The following is an 18,246-nucleotide window of genomic DNA, read 5'->3' as shown; positions in this document are numbered from 1 at the left end:
TAGCAGGGAATTCTCTGCCTGCCTTTCCCCAGTGCTCTGCAAGCTCTCCAGGACAACAGCAAATCTGGGGCTCTGTGCTTTCTTTCGTTCTGAACAAGTGTTACTGTTTTCTGCACAAAAGCGATTCTGCGAAGCAATGTGAACACTTCTGTTTCCCAGGCACAGAGAAGGTGCTAGCAGGGAATTCTCTGCCTGCTTTTCCCCAGTGCTCTGCAAGCTCTCCAGGACAACATAGAATCTGGGGCTCTGTGCTTTCTTTCGTCTGAACAAGTGTTACTGTTTTCTGCACAAAAGCGATTCTGCGAAGCAATGTGAACAGGCACAGAGAAGGTGCTAGCAGGGAATTCTCTGCCTGCCTTTCCCCAGTGCTCTGCAATCTCTCCAGGACAACATAAAATCTGGGGCTCTGTGCTTTCTTTCGTTCTGAACAAGTGTTAGTGTTTTCTGCACAAAAGCGATTCTGCGAAGCAATGTGAACACTTCTGCTTCCCAGGCACAGAGAAGGTGCTAGCAGGGAATTCTCTGCCTGCTTTTCCCCAGTGCTCTGCAAGCTCTCCAGGACAACATAAAATCTGGGGCTCTGTGCTTTCTTTCGTTCTGAACAAGTGTTACTGTTTTCTGCACAAAAGCGATTCTGCGAAGCAATGTGAACACTTCTGCTTCCCAGGCACAGAGAAGGTGCTAGCAGGGAATTCTCTGCCTGTTTTTCCCCAGTGCTCTGCAAGCTCTCCAGGACAACATAGAATCTGGGGCTCTGTGCTTTCTTTCGTCTGAACAAGTGTTACTGTTTTCTGCACAAAAGCGATTCTGCGAAGCAATGTGAACAGGCACAGAGAAGGTGCTAGCAGGGAATTCTCTGCCTGCCTTTCCCCAGTGCTCTGCAAGCTCTCCAGGACAACATAAAATCTGGGGCTCTGTGCTTTCTTTCGTTCTGAACAAGTGTTAGTGTTTTCTGCACAAAAGCGATTCTGCGAAGCAATGTGAACACTTCTGTTTCCCAGGCACAGAGAAGGTGCTAGCAGGGAATTCTCTGCCTGCTTTTCCCCCGTGCTCTGCAAGCTCTCCAGGACAACATAAAATCTGGGGCTCTGTGCTTTCTTTCGTTCTGAACAAGTGTTACTGTTTTCTGCACAAAAGCGATTCTGCGAAGCAATGTGAACAGGCACAGAGAAGGTGCTAGCAGGGAATTCTCTGCCTGCCTTTCCCCAGTGCTCTGCAAGCTCTCCAGGACAACATAAAATCTGGGGCTCTGTGCTTTCTTTCGTTCTGAACAAGTGTTAGTGTTTTCTGCACAAAAGCGATTCTGCGAAGCAATGTAAACACTTCTGCTTCCCAGGCACAGAGAAGGTGCTAGCAGGGAATTCTCTGCCTGCTTTTCCCCAGTGCTCTGCAAGCTCTCCAGGACAACATAAAATCTGGGGCTCTGTGCTTTTTTTCGTCTGAACAAGTGTTACTGTTTTCTGCACAAAAGCGATTCTGCGAAGCAATGTGAACAGGCACAAAGAAGGTGCTAGCAGGGAATTCTCTGCCTGCCTTTCCCCAGTGCTCTGCAAGCTCTCCAGGACAACAGCAAATCTGGGGCTCTGTGCTTTCTTTCGTTCTGAACAAGTGTTACTGTTTTCTGCACAAAAGCGATTCTGCGAAGCAATGGGAACACTTCTGTTTCCCAGGCACAGAGAAGGTGCTAGCAGGGAATTCTCTGCCTGCTTTTCCCCAGTGCTCTGCAAGCTCTCCAGGACAACATAAAATCTGGGGCTCTGTGCTTTCTTTCGTTCTGAACAAGTGTTACTGTTTTCTGCACAAAAGCGATTCTGCGAAGCAATGTGAAGACTTCTGCTTCCCAGGCACAGAGAAGGTGCTAGCAGGGAATTCTCTGCCTGCTTTTCCCCAGTGCTCTGCAAGCTCTCCAGGACAACATAAAATCTGGGGCTCTGTGCTTTCTTTCGTTCTGAACAAGTGTTACTGTTTTCTGCACAAAAGCGATTCTGCGAAGCAATGGGAACACTTCTGTTTCCCAGGCACAGAGAAGGTGCTAGCAGGGAATTCTCTGCCTGCTTTTCCCCAGTGCTCTGCAAGCTCTCCAGGACAACATAAAATCTGGGGCTCTGTGCTTTCTTTCGTTCTGAACAAGTGTTACTGTTTTCTGCACAAAAGCGATTCTGCGAAGCAATGTGAACACTTCTGCTTCCCAGGCACAGAGAAGGTGCTAGCAGGGAATTCTCTGCCTGCTTTTCCCCAGTGCTCTGCAAGCTCTCCAGGACAACATAAAATCTGGGGCTCTGTGCTTTCTTTCGTTCTGAACAAGTGTTACTGTTTTCTGCACAAAAGCGATTCTGCGAAGCAATGGGAACACTTCTGTTTCCCAGGCACAGAGAAGGTGCTAGCAGGGAATTCTCTGCCTGCTTTTCCCCAGTGCTCTGCAAGCTCTCCATGACAACATAAAATCTGGGGCTCTGTGCTTTCTTTCGTTCTGAACAAGTGTTACTGTTTTCTGCACAAAAGCGATTCTGCGAAGCAATGGGAACACTTCTGCTTCCCAGGCACAGAGAAGGTGCTAGCAGGGAATTCTCTGCCTGCTTTTCCCCAGTGCTCTGCAAGCTCTCCAGGACAACATAAAATCTGGGGCTCTGTGCTTTCTTTTGTTCTGAACAAGTGTTACTGTTTTCTGCACAAAAGCGATTCTGCAAAGCAATGTGAACACCTCTGCTTCCCAGGCACAGAGAAGGTGCTAGCAGGAAATTCTCTGCCTGCTTTTCCCCAGTGCTCTGCAAGCTCTCCAGGACAACATAAAATCTGGGGCTCTGTGCTTTCTTTCGTTCTGAACAAGTGTTACTGTTTTCTGCACAAAAGCGATTCTGCGAAGCAATGGGAACACTTCTGTTTCCCAGGCACAGAGAAGGTGCTAGCAGGGAATTCTCTGCCTGCTTTTCCCCAGTGCTCTGCAAGCTCTCCAGGACAACATAAAATCTGGGGCTCTGTGCTTTCTTTCGTTCTGAACAAGTGTTACTGTTTTCTGCACAAAAGCGATTCTGCGAAGCAATGTGAACACTTCTGCTTCCCAGGCACAGAGAAGGTGCTAGCAGGGAATTCTCTGCCTGCTTTTCCCCAGTGCTCTGCAAGCTCTCCAGGACAACATAAAATCTGGGGCTCTGTGCTTTTTTTCGTCTGAACAAGTGTTACTGTTTTCTGCACAAAAGCGATTCTGCGAAGCAATGTGAACAGGCACAAAGAAGGTGCTAGCAGGGAATTCTCTGCCTGCCTTTCCCCAGTGCTCTGCAAGCTCTCTAGGACAACAGCAAATCTGGGGCTCTGTGCTTTCTTTCGTTCTGAACAATTGTTACTGTTTTCTGCACAAAAGCGATTCTGCGAAGCAATGGGAACACTTCTGTTTCCCAGGCACAGAGAAGGTGCTAGCAGGGAATTCTCTGCCTGCTTTTCCCCAGTGCTCTGCAAGCTCTCCATGACAACATAAAATCTGGGGCTCTGTGCTTTCTTTCGTTCTGAACAAGTGTTACTGTTTTCTGCACAAAAGCGATTCTGCGAAGCAATGTGAAGACTTCTGCTTCCCAGGCACAGAGAAGGTGCTAGCAGGGAATTCTCTGCGTGCTTTTCCCCAGTGCTCTGCAAGCTCTCCAGGACAACATAAAATCTGGGGCTCTGTGCTTTCTTTTGTTCTGAACAAGTGTTACTGTTTTCTGCACAAAAGCGATTCTGCGAAGCAATGTGAACACTTCTGCTTCCCAGGCACAGAGAAGGTGCTAGCAGGGAATTCTCTGCCTGCTTTTCCCCAGTGCTCTGCAAGCTCTCCAGGACAACATAAAATCTGGGGCTCTGTGCTTTCTTTCGTTCTGAACAAGTGTTACTGTTTTCTGCACAAAAGCGATTCTGCGAAGCAATGGGAACACTTCTGTTTCCCAGGCACAGAGAAGGTGCTAGCAGGGAATTCTCTGCCTGCTTTTCCCCAGTGCTCTGCAAGCTCTCCAGGACAACATAAAATCTGGGGCTCTGTGCTTTCTTTCGTTCTGAACAAGTGTTACTGTTTTCTGCACAAAAGCGATTCTGCGAAGCAATGTGAACACTTCTGCTTCCCAGGCACAGAGAAGGTGCTAGCAGGAAATTCTCTGCCTGCTTTTCCCCAGTGCTCTGCAAGCTCTCCAGGACAACATAAAATCTGGGGCTCTGTGCTTTCTTTCGTTCTGAACAAGTGTTACTGTTTTCTGCACAAAAGCGATTCTGCGAAGCAATGGGAACACTTCTGTTTCCCAGGCACAGAGAAGGTGCTAGCAGGGAATTCTCTGCCTGCTTTTCCCCAGTGCTCTGCAAGCTCTCCAGGACAACATAAAATCTGGGGCTCTGTGCTTTCTTTCGTTCTGAACAAGTGTTACTGTTTTCTGCACAAAAGCGATTCTGCGAAGCAATGTGAACAGGCACAAAGAAGGTGCTAGCAGGGAATTCTCTGCCTGCCTTTCCCCAGTGCTCTGCAAGCTCTCCAGGACAACATAAAATCTGGGGCTCTGTGCTTTCTTTCGTTCTGAACAAGTGTTACTGTTTTCTGCACAAAAGCGATTCTGCGAAGCAATGAGAACACTTCTGTTTCCCAGGCACAGAGAAGGTGCTAGCAGGGAATTCTCTGCCTGCTTTTCCCCAGTGCTCTGCAAGCTCTCCAGGACAACATAAAATCTGGGGCTCTGTGCTTTCTTTCGTTCTGAACAAGTGTTACTGTTTTCTGCACAAAAGCGATTCTGCGAAGCAATGTGAAGACTTCTGCTTCCCAGGCACAGAGAAGGTGCTAGCAGGGAATTCTCTGCCTGCTTTTCCCCAGTGCTCTGCAAGCTCTCCAGGACAACATAAAATCTGGGGCTCTGTGCTTTCTTTCGTTCTGAACAAGTGTTACTGTTTTCTGCACAAAAGCGATTCTGCGAAGCAATGTGAACACTTCTGCTTCCCAGGCACAGAGAAGGTGCTAGCAGGAAATTCTCTACCTGCTTTTCCCCAGTGCTCTGCAAGCTCTCCAGGACAACATAAAATCTGGGGCTCTGTGCTTTCTTTCGTTCTGAACAAGTGTTACTGTTTTCTGCACAAAAGCGATTCTGCGAAGCAATGTGAAGACTTCTGCTTCCCAGGCACAGAGAAGGTGCTAGCAGGGAATTCTCTGCCTGCTTTTCCCCAGTGCTCTGCAAGCTCTCCAGGACAACATAAAATCTGGGGCTCTGTGCTTTCTTTCGTTCTGAACAAGTGTTACTGTTTTCTGCACAAAAGCGATTCTGCGAAGCAATGGGAACACTTCTGTTTCCCAGGCACAGAGAAGGTGCTAGCAGGGAATTCTCTGCCTGCTTTTCCCCAGTGCTCTGCAAGCTCTCCAGGACAACATAAAATCTGGGGCTCTGTGCTTTCTTTCGTTCTGAACAAGTGTTACTGTTTTCTGCACAAAAGCGATTCTGCGAAGCAATGTGAACACTTCTGCTTCCCAGGCACAGAGAAGGTGCTAGCAGGGAATTCTCTGCCTGCTTTTCCCCAGTGCTCTGCAAGCTCTCCAGGACAACATAAAATCTGGGGCTCTGTGCTTTCTTTCGTTCTGAACAAGTGTTACTGTTTTCTGCACAAAAGCGATTCTGCGAAGCAATGTGAACACTTCTGTTTCCCAGGCACAGAGAAGGTGCTAGCAGGGAATTCTCTGCCTGCTTTTCCCCAGTGCTCTGCAAGCTCTCCAGGACAACATAAAATCTGGGGCTCTGTGCTTTCTTTCGTTCTGAACAAGTGTTAGTGTTTTCTGCACAAAAGCGATTCTGCGAAGCAATGTGAACACTTCTGCTTCCCAGGCACAGAGAAGGTGCTAGCAGGGAATTCTCTGCCTGCCTTTCCCCAGTGCTCTGCAAGCTCTCTAGGACAACAGCAAATCTGGGGCTCTGTGCTTTCTTTCGTTCTGAACAATTGTTACTGTTTTCTGCACAAAAGCGATTCTGCGAAGCAATGTGAACACTTCTGTTTCCCAGGCACAGAGAAGGTGCTAGCAGGGAATTCTCTGCCTGCTTTTCCCCAGTGCTCTGCAAGCTCTCCATGACAACATAAAATCTGGGGCTCTGTGCTTTCTTTCGTTCTGAACAAGTGTTACTGTTTTCTGCACAAAAGCGATTCTGCGAAGCAATGTGAACACTTCTGCTTCCCAGGCACAGAGAAGGTGCTAGCAGGAAATTCTCTGCCTGCTTTTCCCCAGTGCTCTGCAAGCTCTCCAGGACAACATAAAATCTGGGGCTCTGTGCTTTCTTTCGTTCTGAACAAGTGTTACTGTTTTCTGCACAAAAGCGATTCTGCGAAGCAATGGGAACACTTCTGTTTCCCAGGCACAGAGAAGGTGCTAGCAGGGAATTCTCTGCCTGCTTTTCCCCAGTGCTCTGCAAGCTCTCCAGGACAACATAAAATCTGGGGCTCTGTGCTTTCTTTCGTTCTGAACAAGTGTTACTGTTTTCTGCACAAAAGCGATTCTGCGAAGCAATGGGAACACTTCTGTTTCCCAGGCACAGAGAAGGTGCTAGCAGGGAATTCTCTGCCTGCTTTTCCCCAGTGCTCTGCAAGCTCTCCAGGACAACATAAAATCTGGGGCTCTGTGCTTTCTTTCGTTCTGAACAAGTGTTACTGTTTTCTGCACAAAAGCGATTCTGCGAAGCAATGGGAACACTTCTGTTTCCCAGGCACAGAGAAGGTGCTAGCAGGGAATTCTCTGCCTGCTTTTCCCCAGTGCTCTGCAAGCTCTCCAGGACAACATAAAATCTGGGGCTCTGTGCTTTCTTTCGTTCTGAACAAGTGTTACTGTTTTCTGCACAAAAGCGATTCTGCGAAGCAATGGGAACACTTCTGCTTCCCAGGCACAGAGAAGGTGCTAGCAGGGAATTCTCTGCCTCCTTTTCCCCAGTGCTCTGCAAGCTCTCCAGGACAACATAAAATCTGGGGCTCTGTGCTTTCTTTTGTTCTGAACAAGTGTTACTGTTTTCTGCACAAAAGCGATTCTGCGAAGCAATGTGAACACTTCTGCTTCCCAGGCACAGAGAAGGTGCTAGCAGGAAATTCTCTGCCTGCTTTTCCCCAGTGCTCTGCAAGCTCTCCAGGACAACATAAAATCTGGGGCTCTGTGCTTTCTTTCGTTCTGAACAAGTGTTACTGTTTTCTGCACAAAAGCGATTCTGCGAAGCAATGGGAACACTTCTGTTTCCCAGGCACAGAGAAGGTGCTAGCAGGGAATTCTCTGCCTGCTTTTCCCCAGTGCTCTGCAAGCTCTCCAGGACAACATAAAATCTGGGGCTCTGTGCTTTCTTTCGTTCTGAACAAGTGTTACTGTTTTCTGCACAAAAGCGATTCTGCGAAGCAATGGGAACACTTCTGTTTCCCAGGCACAGAGAAGGTGCTAGCAGGGAATTCTCTGCCTGCTTTTCCCCAGTGCTCTGCAAGCTCTCCAGGACAACATAAAATCTGGGGCTCTGTGCTTTCTTTCGTTCTGAACAAGTGTTACTGTTTTCTGCACAAAAGCGATTCTGCGAAGCAATGGGAACACTTCTGCTTCCCAGGCACAGAGAAGGTGCTAGCAGGGAATTCTCTGCCTGCTTTTCCCCAGTGCTCTGCAAGCTCTCCAGGACAACATAAAATCTGGGGCTCTGTGTGTTCTTTCGTTCTGAACAAGTGTTACTGTTTTCTGCACAAAAGCGATTCTGCGAAGCAATGTGAACACTTCTGTTTCCCAGGCACAGAGAAGGTGCTAGCAGGGAATTCTCTGCCTGCCTTTCCCCAGTGCTCTGCAAGCTCTCCAGGACAACATAAAATCTGGGGCTCTGTGCTTTCTTTCGTTCTGAACAAGTGTTACTGTTTTCTGCACAAAAGCGATTCTGCGAAGCAATGTGAACACTTCTGCTTCCCAGGCACAGAGAAGGTGCTAGCAGGGAATTCTCTGCCTGCTTTTCCCCAGTGCTCTGCAAGCTCTCCAGGACAACATAAAATCTGGGGCTCTGTGCTTTTTTTCGTCTGAACAAGTGTTACTGTTTTCTGCACAAAAGCGATTCTGCGAAGCAATGTGAACAGGCACAAAGAAGGTGCTAGCAGGGAATTCTCTGCCTGCCTTTCCCCAGTGCTCTGCAAGCTCTCTAGGACAACAGCAAATCTGGGGCTCTGTGCTTTCTTTCGTTCTGAACAATTGTTACTGTTTTCTGCACAAAAGCGATTCTGCGAAGCAATGGGAACACTTCTGTTTCCCAGGCACAGAGAAGGTGCTAGCAGGGAATTCTCTGCCTGCTTTTCCCCAGTGCTCTGCAAGCTCTCCATGACAACATAAAATCTGGGGCTCTGTGCTTTCTTTCGTTCTGAACAAGTGTTACTGTTTTCTGCACAAAAGCGATTCTGCGAAGCAATGTGAACACTTCTGCTTCCCAGGCACAGAGAAGGTGCTAGCAGGAAATTCTCTGCCTGCTTTTCCCCAGTGCTCTGCAAGCTCTCCAGGACAACATAAAATCTGGGGCTCTGTGCTTTCTTTCGTTCTGAACAAGTGTTACTGTTTTCTCCACAAAAGCGATTCTGCGAAGCAATGGGAACACTTCTGTTTCCCAGGCACAGAGAAGGTGCTAGCAGGGAATTCTCTGCCTGCTTTTCCCCAGTGCTCTGCAAGCTCTCCAGGACAACATAAAATCTGGGGCTCTGTGCTTTCTTTCGTTCTGAACAAGTGTTACTGTTTTCTGCACAAAAGCGATTCTGCGAAGCAATGTGAACACTTCTGCTTCCCAGGCACAGAGAAGGTGCTAGCAGGAAATTCTCTGCCTGCTTTTCCCCAGTGCTCTGCAAGCTCTCCAGGACAACATAAAATCTGGGGCTCTGTGCTTTCTTTCGTTCTGAACAAGTGTTACTGTTTTCTGCACAAAAGCGATTCTGCGAAGCAATGGGAACACTTCTGTTTCCCAGGCACAGAGAAGGTGCTAGCAGGGAATTCTCTGCCTGCTTTTCCCCAGTGCTCTGCAAGCTCTCCAGGACAACATAAAATCTGGGGCTCTGTGCTTTCTTTCGTTCTGAACAAGTGTTACTGTTTTCTGCACAAAAGCGATTCTGCGAAGCAATGTGAACAGGCACAAAGAAGGTGCTAGCAGGGAATTCTCTGCCTGCCTTTCCCCAGTGCTCTGCAAGCTCTCCAGGACAACATAAAATCTGGGGCTCTGTGCTTTCTTTCGTTCTGAACAAGTGTTACTGTTTTCTGCACAAAAGCGATTCTGCGAAGCAATGAGAACACTTCTGTTTCCCAGGCACAGAGAAGGTGCTAGCAGGGAATTCTCTGCCTGCTTTTCCCCAGTGCTCTGCAAGCTCTCCAGGACAACATAAAATCTGGGGCTCTGTGCTTTCTTTCGTTCTGAACAAGTGTTACTGTTTTCTGCACAAAAGCGATTCTGCGAAGCAATGTGAAGACTTCTGCTTCCCAGGCACAGAGAAGGTGCTAGCAGGGAATTCTCTGCCTGCTTTTCCCCAGTGCTCTGCAAGCTCTCCAGGACAACATAAAATCTGGGGCTCTGTGCTTTCTTTTGTTCTGAACAAGTGTTACTGTTTTCTGCACAAAAGCGATTCTGCGAAGCAATGTGAACACTTCTGCTTCCCAGGCACAGAGAAGGTGCTAGCAGGAAATTCTCTACCTGCTTTTCCCCAGTGCTCTGCAAGCTCTCCAGGACAACATAAAATCTGGGGCTCTGTGCTTTCTTTCGTTCTGAACAAGTGTTACTGTTTTCTGCACAAAACCGATTCTGCGAAGCAATGGGAACACTTCTGTTTCCCAGGCACAGAGAAGGTGCTAGCAGGGAATTCTCTGCCTGCTTTTCCCCAGTGCTCTGCAAGCTCTCCATGACAACATAAAATCTGGGGCTCTGTGCTTTCTTTCGTTCTGAACAAGTGTTACTGTTTTCTGCACAAAAGCGATTCTGCGAAGCAATGTGAAGACTTCTGCTTCCCAGGCACAGAGAAGGTGCTAGCAGGGAATTCTCTGCGTGCTTTTCCCCAGTGCTCTGCAAGCTCTCCAGGACAACATAAAATCTGGGGCTCTGTGCTTTCTTTTGTTCTGAACAAGTGTTACTGTTTTCTGCACAAAAGCGATTCTGCAAAGCAATGTGAACACTTCTGCTTCCCAGGCACAGAGAAGGTGCTAGCAGGAAATTCTCTGCCTGCTTTTCCCCAGTGCTCTGCAAGCTCTCCAGGACAACATAAAATCTGGGGCTCTGTGCTTTCTTTCGTTCTGAACAAGTGTTACTGTTTTCTGCACAAAAGCGATTCTGCGAAGCAATGGGAACACTTCTGTTTCCCAGGCACAGAGAAGGTGCTAGCAGGGAATTCTCTGCCTGCTTTTCCCCAGTGCTCTGCAAGCTCTCCAGGACAACATAAAATCTGGGGCTCTGTGCTTTCTTTCGTTCTGAACAAGTGTTACTGTTTTCTGCACAAAAGCGATTCTGCGAAGCAATGTGAACACTTCTGCTTCCCAGGCACAGAGAAGGTGCTAGCAGGGAATTCTCTGCCTGCTTTTCCCCAGTGCTCTGCAAGCTCTCCAGGACAACATAAAATCTGGGGCTCTGTGCTTTCTTTCGTTCTGAACAAGTGTTACTGTTTTCTGCACAAAAGCGATTCTGCGAAGCAATGTGAACACTTCTGTTTCCCAGGCACAGAGAAGGTGCTAGCAGGGAATTCTCTGCCTGCTTTTCCCCAGTGCTCTGCAAGCTCTCCAGGACAACATAAAATCTGGGGCTCTGTGCTTTCGTTCGTTCTGAACAAGTGTTAGTGTTTTCTGCACAAAAGCGATTCTGCGAAGCAATGTGAACACTTCTGCTTCCCAGGCACAGAGAAGGTGCTAGCAGGGAATTCTCTGCCTGCCTTTCCCCAGTGCTCTGCAAGCTCTCTAGGACAACAGCAAATCTGGGGCTCTGTGCTTTCTTTCGTTCTGAACAATTGTTACTGTTTTCTGCACAAAAGCGATTCTGCGAAGCAATGTGAACACTTCTGTTTCCCAGGCACAGAGAAGGTGCTAGCAGGGAATTCTCTGCCTGCTTTTCCCCAGTGCTCTGCAAGCTCTCCATGACAACATAAAATCTGGGGCTCTGTGCTTTCTTTCGTTCTGAACAAGTGTTACTGTTTTCTGCACAAAAGCGATTCTGCGAAGCAATGTGAACACTTCTGCTTCCCAGGCACAGAGAAGGTGCTAGCAGGAAATTCTCTGCCTGCTTTTCCCCAGTGCTCTGCAAGCTCTCCAGGACAACATAAAATCTGGGGCTCTGTGCTTTCTTTCGTTCTGAACAAGTGTTACTGTTTTCTGCACAAAAGCGATTCTGCGAAGCAATGGGAACACTTCTGTTTCCCAGGCACAGAGAAGGTGCTAGCAGGGAATTCTCTGCCTGCTTTTCCCCAGTGCTCTGCAAGCTCTCCAGGACAACATAAAATCTGGGGCTCTGTGCTTTCTTTCGTTCTGAACAAGTGTTACTGTTTTCTGCACAAAAGCGATTCTGCGAAGCAATGTGAACACTTCTGCTTCCCAGGCACAGAGAAGGTGCTAGCAGGGAATTCTCTGCCTGCTTTTCCCCAGTGCTCTGCAAGCTCTCCAGGACAACATAAAATCTGGGGCTCTGTGCTTTCTTTTGTTCTGAACAAGTGTTACTGTTTTCTGCACAAAAGCGATTCTGCGAAGCAATGTGAACACTTCTGCTTCCCAGGCACAGAGAAGGTGCTAGCAGGAAATTCTCTGCCTGCTTTTCCCCAGTGCTCTGCAAGCTCTCCAGGACAACATAAAATCTGGGGCTCTGTGCTTTCTTTCGTTCTGAACAAGTGTTACTGTTTTCTGCACAAAAGCGATTCTGCGAAGCAATGGGAACACTTCTGTTTCCCAGGCACAGAGAAGGTGCTAGCAGGGAATTCTCTGCCTGCTTTTCCCCAGTGCTCTGCAAGCTCTCCAGGACAACATAAAATCTGGGGCTCTGTGCTTTCTTTCGTTCTGAACAAGTGTTACTGTTTTCTGCACAAAAGCGATTCTGCGAAGCAATGGGAACACTTCTGTTTCCCAGGCACAGAGAAGGTGCTAGCAGGGAATTCTCTGCCTGCTTTTCCCCAGTGCTCTGCAAGCTCTCCAGGACAACATAAAATCTGGGGCTCTGTGCTTTCTTTCGTTCTGAACAAGTGTTACTGTTTTCTGCACAAAAGCGATTCTGCGAAGCAATGGGAACACTTCTGCTTCCCAGGCACAGAGAAGGTGCTAGCAGGGAATTCTCTGCCTGCTTTTCCCCAGTGCTCTGCAAGCTCTCCAGGACAACATAAAATCTGGGGCTCTGTGCGTTCTTTCGTTCTGAACAAGTGTTACTGTTTTCTGCACAAAAGCGATTCTGCGAAGCAATGTGAACACTTCTGTTTCCCAGGCACAGAGAAGGTGCTAGCAGGGAATTCTCTGCCTGCCTTTCCCCAGTGCTCTGCAAGCTCTCCAGGACAACATAAAATCTGGGGCTCTGTGCTTTCTTTCGTTCTGAACAAGTGTTACTGTTTTCTGCACAAAAGCGATTCTGCGAAGCAATGTGAACACTTCTGCTTCCCAGGCACAGAGAAGGTGCTAGCAGGGAATTCTCTGCCTGCTTTTCCCCAGTGCTCTGCAAGCTCTCCAGGACAACATAAAATCTGGGGCTCTGTGCTTTTTTTCGTCTGAACAAGTGTTACTGTTTTCTGCACAAAAGCGATTCTGCGAAGCAATGTGAACAGGCACAAAGAAGGTGCTAGCAGGGAATTCTCTGCCTGCCTTTCCCCAGTGCTCTGCAAGCTCTCCATGACAACATAAAATCTGGGGCTCTGTGCTTTCTTTCGTTCTGAACAAGTGTTACTGTTTTCTGCACAAAAGCGATTCTGCGAAGCAATGTGAACACTTCTGCTTCCCAGGCACAGAGAAGGTGCTAGCAGGAAATTCTCTGCCTGCTTTTCCCCAGTGCTCTGCAAGCTCTCCAGGACAACATAAAATCTGGGGCTCTGTGCTTTCTTTCGTTCTGAACAAGTGTTACTGTTTTCTGCACAAAAGCGATTCTGCGAAGCAATGGGAACACTTCTGTTTCCCAGGCACAGAGAAGGTGCTAGCAGGGAATTCTCTGCCTGCTTTTCCCCAGTGCTCTGCAAGCTCTCCAGGACAACATAAAATCTGGGGCTCTGTGCTTTTTTTCGTCTGAACAAGTGTTACTGTTTTCTGCACAAAAGCGATTCTGCGAAGCAATGTGAACAGGCACAAAGAAGGTGCTAGCAGGGAATTCTCTGCCTGCCTTTCCCCAGTGCTCTGCAAGCTCTCCAGGACAACATAAAATCTGGGGCTCTGTGCTTTCTTTCGTTCTGAACAAGTGTTACTGTTTTCTGCACAAAAGCGATTCTGCGAAGCAATGAGAACACTTCTGTTTCCCAGGCACAGAGAAGGTGCTAGCAGGGAATTCTCTGCCTGCTTTTCCCCAGTGCTCTGCAAGCTCTCCAGGACAACATAAAATCTGGGGCTCTGTGCTTTCTTTCGTTCTGAACAAGTGTTACTGTTTTCTGCACAAAAGCGATTCTGCGAAGCAATGTGAAGACTTCTGCTTCCCAGGCACAGAGAAGGTGCTAGCAGGGAATTCTCTGCCTGCTTTTCCCCAGTGCTCTGCAAGCTCTCCAGGACAACATAAAATCTGGGGCTCTGTGCTTTTTTTCGTCTGAACAAGTGTTACTGTTTTCTGCACAAAAGCGATTCTGCGAAGCAATGTGAACACTTCTGCTTCCCAGGCACAGAGAAGGTGCTAGCAGGAAATTCTCTGCCTGCTTTTCCCCAGTGCTCTGCAAGCTCTCCAGGACAACATAAAATCTGGGGCTCTGTGCTTTCTTTCGTTCTGAACAAGTGTTACTGTTTTCTGCACAAAAGCGATTCTGCGAAGCAATGGGAACACTTCTGTTTCCCAGGCACAGAGAAGGTGCTAGCAGGGAATTCTCTGCCTGCTTTTCCCCAGTGCTCTGCAAGCTCTCCAGGACAACATAAAATCTGGGGCTCTGTGCTTTCTTTCGTTCTGAACAAGTGTTACTGTTTTCTGCACAAAAGCGATTCTGCGAAGCAATGGGAACACTTCTGTTTCCCAGGCACAGAGAAGGTGCTAGCAGGGAATTCTCTGCCTGCTTTTCCCCAGTGCTCTGCAAGCTCTCCATGACAACATAAAATCTGGGGCTCTGTGCTTTCTTTCGTTCTGAACAAGTGTTACTGTTTTCTGCACAAAAGCGATTCTGCGAAGCAATGGGAACACTTCTGCTTCCCAGGCACAGAGAAGGTGCTAGCAGGGAATTCTCTGCCTGCTTTTCCCCAGTGCTCTGCAAGCTCTCCAGGACAACATAAAATCTGGGGCTCTGTGCTTTCTTTTGTTCTGAACAAGTGTTACTGTTTTCTGCACAAAAGCGATTCTGCAAAGCAATGTGAACACCTCTGCTTCCCAGGCACAGAGAAGGTGCTAGCAGGAAATTCTCTGCCTGCTTTTCCCCAGTGCTCTGCAAGCTCTCCAGGACAACATAAAATCTGGGGCTCTGTGCTTTCTTTCGTTCTGAACAAGTGTTACTGTTTTCTGCACAAAAGCGATTCTGCGAAGCAATGGGAACACTTCTGTTTCCCAGGCACAGAGAAGGTGCTAGCAGGGAATTCTCTGCCTGCTTTTCCCCAGTGCTCTGCAAGCTCTCCAGGACAACATAAAATCTGGGGCTCTGTGCTTTCTTTCGTTCTGAACAAGTGTTACTGTTTTCTGCACAAAAGCGATTCTGCGAAGCAATGTGAACACTTCTGCTTCCCAGGCACAGAGAAGGTGCTAGCAGGGAATTCTCTGCCTGCTTTTCCCCAGTGCTCTGCAAGCTCTCCAGGACAACATAAAATCTGGGGCTCTGTGCTTTTTTTCGTCTGAACAAGTGTTACTGTTTTCTGCACAAAAGCGATTCTGCGAAGCAATGTGAACAGGCACAAAGAAGGTGCTAGCAGGGAATTCTCTGCCTGCTTTTCCCCAGTGCTCTGCAAGCTCTCTAGGACAACAGCAAATCTGGGGCTCTGTGCTTTCTTTCGTTCTGAACAATTGTTACTGTTTTCTGCACAAAAGCGATTCTGCGAAGCAATGGGAACACTTCTGTTTCCCAGGCACAGAGAAGGTGCTAGCAGGGAATTCTCTGCCTGCTTTTCCCCAGTGCTCTGCAAGCTCTCCATGACAACATAAAATCTGGGGCTCTGTGCTTTCTTTCGTTCTGAACAAGTGTTACTGTTTTCTGCACAAAAGCGATTCTGCGAAGCAATGTGAAGACTTCTGCTTCCCAGGCACAGAGAAGGTGCTAGCAGGGAATTCTCTGCGTGCTTTTCCCCAGTGCTCTGCAAGCTCTCCAGGACAACATAAAATCTGGGGCTCTGTGCTTTCTTTCGTTCTGAACAAGTGTTACTGTTTTCTGCACAAAAGCGATTCTGCGAAGCAATGTGAACACTTCTGCTTCCCAGGCACAGAGAAGGTGCTAGCAGGGAATTCTCTGCCTGCTTTTCCCCAGTGCTCTGCAAGCTCTCCAGGACAACATAAAATCTGGGGCTCTGTGCTTTCTTTCGTTCTGAACAAGTGTTACTGTTTTCTGCACAAAAGCGATTCTGCGAAGCAATGGGAACACTTCTGTTTCCCAGGCACAGAGAAGGTGCTAGCAGGGAATTCTCTGCCTGCTTTTCCCCAGTGCTCTGCAAGCTCTCCAGGACAACATAAAATCTGGGGCTCTGTGCTTTCTTTCGTTCTGAACAAGTGTTACTGTTTTCTGCACAAAAGCGATTCTGCGAAGCAATGTGAACACTTCTGCTTCCCAGGCACAGAGAAGGTGCTAGCAGGAAATTCTCTGCCTGCTTTTCCCCAGTGCTCTGCAAGCTCTCCAGGACAACATAAAATCTGGGGCTCTGTGCTTTCTTTCGTTCTGAACAAGTGTTACTGTTTTCTGCACAAAAGCGATTCTGCGAAGCAATGGGAACACTTCTGTTTCCCAGGCACAGAGAAGGTGCTAGCAGGGAATTCTCTGCCTGCTTTTCCCCAGTGCTCTGCAAGCTCTCCAGGACAACATAAAATCTGGGGCTCTGTGCTTTTTTTCGTCTGAACAAGTGTTACTGTTTTCTGCACAAAAGCGATTCTGCGAAGCAATGTGAACACTTCTGCTTCCCAGGCACAGAGAAGGTGCTAGCAGGAAATTCTCTGCCTGCTTTTCCCCAGTGCTCTGCAAGCTCTCCAGGACAACATAAAATCTGGGGCTCTGTGCTTTCTTTCGTTCTGAACAAGTGTTACTGTTTTCTGCACAAAAGCGATTCTGCGAAGCAATGGGAACACTTCTGTTTCCCAGGCACAGAGAAGGTGCTAGCAGGGAATTCTCTGCCTGCTTTTCCCCAGTGCTCTGCAAGCTCTCCAGGACAACATAAAATCTGGGGCTCTGTGCTTTCTTTCGTTCTGAACAAGTGTTACTGTTTTCTGCACAAAAGCGATTCTGCGAAGCAATGGGAACGCTTCTGTTTCCCAGGCACAGAGAAGGTGCTAGCAGGGAATTCTCTGCCTGCTTTTCCCCAGTGCTCTGCAAGCTCTCCATGACAACATAAAATCTGGGGCTCTGTGCTTTCTTTCGTTCTGAACAAGTGTTACTGTTTTCTGCACAAAAGCGATTCTGCGAAGCAATGGGAACACTTCTGCTTCCCAGGCACAGAGAAGGTGCTAGCAGGGAATTCTCTGCCTGCTTTTCCCCAGTGCTCTGCAAGCTCTCCAGGACAACATAAAATCTGGGGCTCTGTGCTTTCTTTTGTTCTGAACAAGTGTTACTGTTTTCTGCACAAAAGCGATTCTGCAAAGCAATGTGAACACCTCTGCTTCCCAGGCACAGAGAAGGTGCTAGCAGGAAATTCTCTGCCTGCTTTTCCCCAGTGCTCTGCAAGCTCTCCAGGACAACATAAAATCTGGGGCTCTGTGCTTTCTTTCGTTCTGAACAAGTGTTACTGTTTTCTGCACAAAAGCGATTCTGCGAAGCAATGGGAACACTTCTGTTTCCCAGGCACAGAGAAGGTGCTAGCAGGGAATTCTCTGCCTGCTTTTCCCCAGTGCTCTGCAAGCTCTCCAGGACAACATAAAATCTGGGGCTCTGTGCTTTCTTTCGTTCTGAACAAGTGTTACTGTTTTCTGCACAAAAGCGATTCTGCGAAGCAATGTGAACACTTCTGCTTCCCAGGCACAGAGAAGGTGCTAGCAGGGAATTCTCTGCCTGCTTTTCCCCAGTGCTCTGCAAGCTCTCCAGGACAACATAAAATCTGGGGCTCTGTGCTTTTTTTCGTCTGAACAAGTGTTACTGTTTTCTGCACAAAAGCGATTCTGCGAAGCAATGTGAACAGGCACAAAGAAGGTGCTAGCAGGGAATTCTCTGCCTGCCTTTCCCCAGTGCTCTGCAAGCTCTCTAGGACAACAGCAAATCTGGGGCTCTGTGCTTTCTTTCGTTCTGAACAATTGTTACTGTTTTCTGCACAAAAGCGATTCTGCGAAGCAATGGGAACACTTCTGTTTCCCAGGCACAGAGAAGGTGCTAGCAGGGAATTCTCTGCCTGCTTTTCCCCAGTGCTCTGCAAGCTCTCCATGACAACATAAAATCTGGGGCTCTGTGCTTTCTTTCGTTCTGAACAAGTGTTACTGTTTTCTGCACAAAAGCGATTCTGCGAAGCAATGTGAAGACTTCTGCTTCCCAGGCACAGAGAAGGTGCTAGCAGGGAATTCTCTGCGTGCTTTTCCCCAGTGCTCTGCAAGCTCTCCAGGACAACATAAAATCTGGGGCTCTGTGCTTTCTTTCGTTCTGAACAAGTGTTACTGTTTTCTGCACAAAAGCGATTCTGCGAAGCAATGTGAACACTTCTGCTTCCCAGGCACAGAGAAGGTGCTAGCAGGGAATTCTCTGCCTGCTTTTCCCCAGTGCTCTGCAAGCTCTCCAGGACAACATAAAATCTGGGGCTCTGTGCTTTCTTTCGTTCTGAACAAGTGTTACTGTTTTCTGCACAAAAGCGATTCTGCGAAGCAATGGGAACACTTCTGTTTCCCAGGCACAGAGAAGGTGCTAGCAGGGAATTCTCTGCCTGCTTTTCCCCAGTGCTCTGCAAGCTCTCCAGGACAACATAAAATCTGGGGCTCTGTGCTTTCTTTCGTTCTGAACAAGTGTTACTGTTTTCTGCACAAAAGCGATTCTGCGAAGCAATGTGAA

Source organism: Strix uralensis, chromosome 24 (assembly GCF_047716275.1).
Source record: "Strix uralensis isolate ZFMK-TIS-50842 chromosome 24, bStrUra1, whole genome shotgun sequence".
Classification (NCBI taxonomy): Eukaryota; Metazoa; Chordata; class Aves; order Strigiformes; family Strigidae; genus Strix; species Strix uralensis.
The sequence above is the reverse complement of the archived record's forward strand: the minus strand, read 5'-3'. Positions refer to the sequence as shown.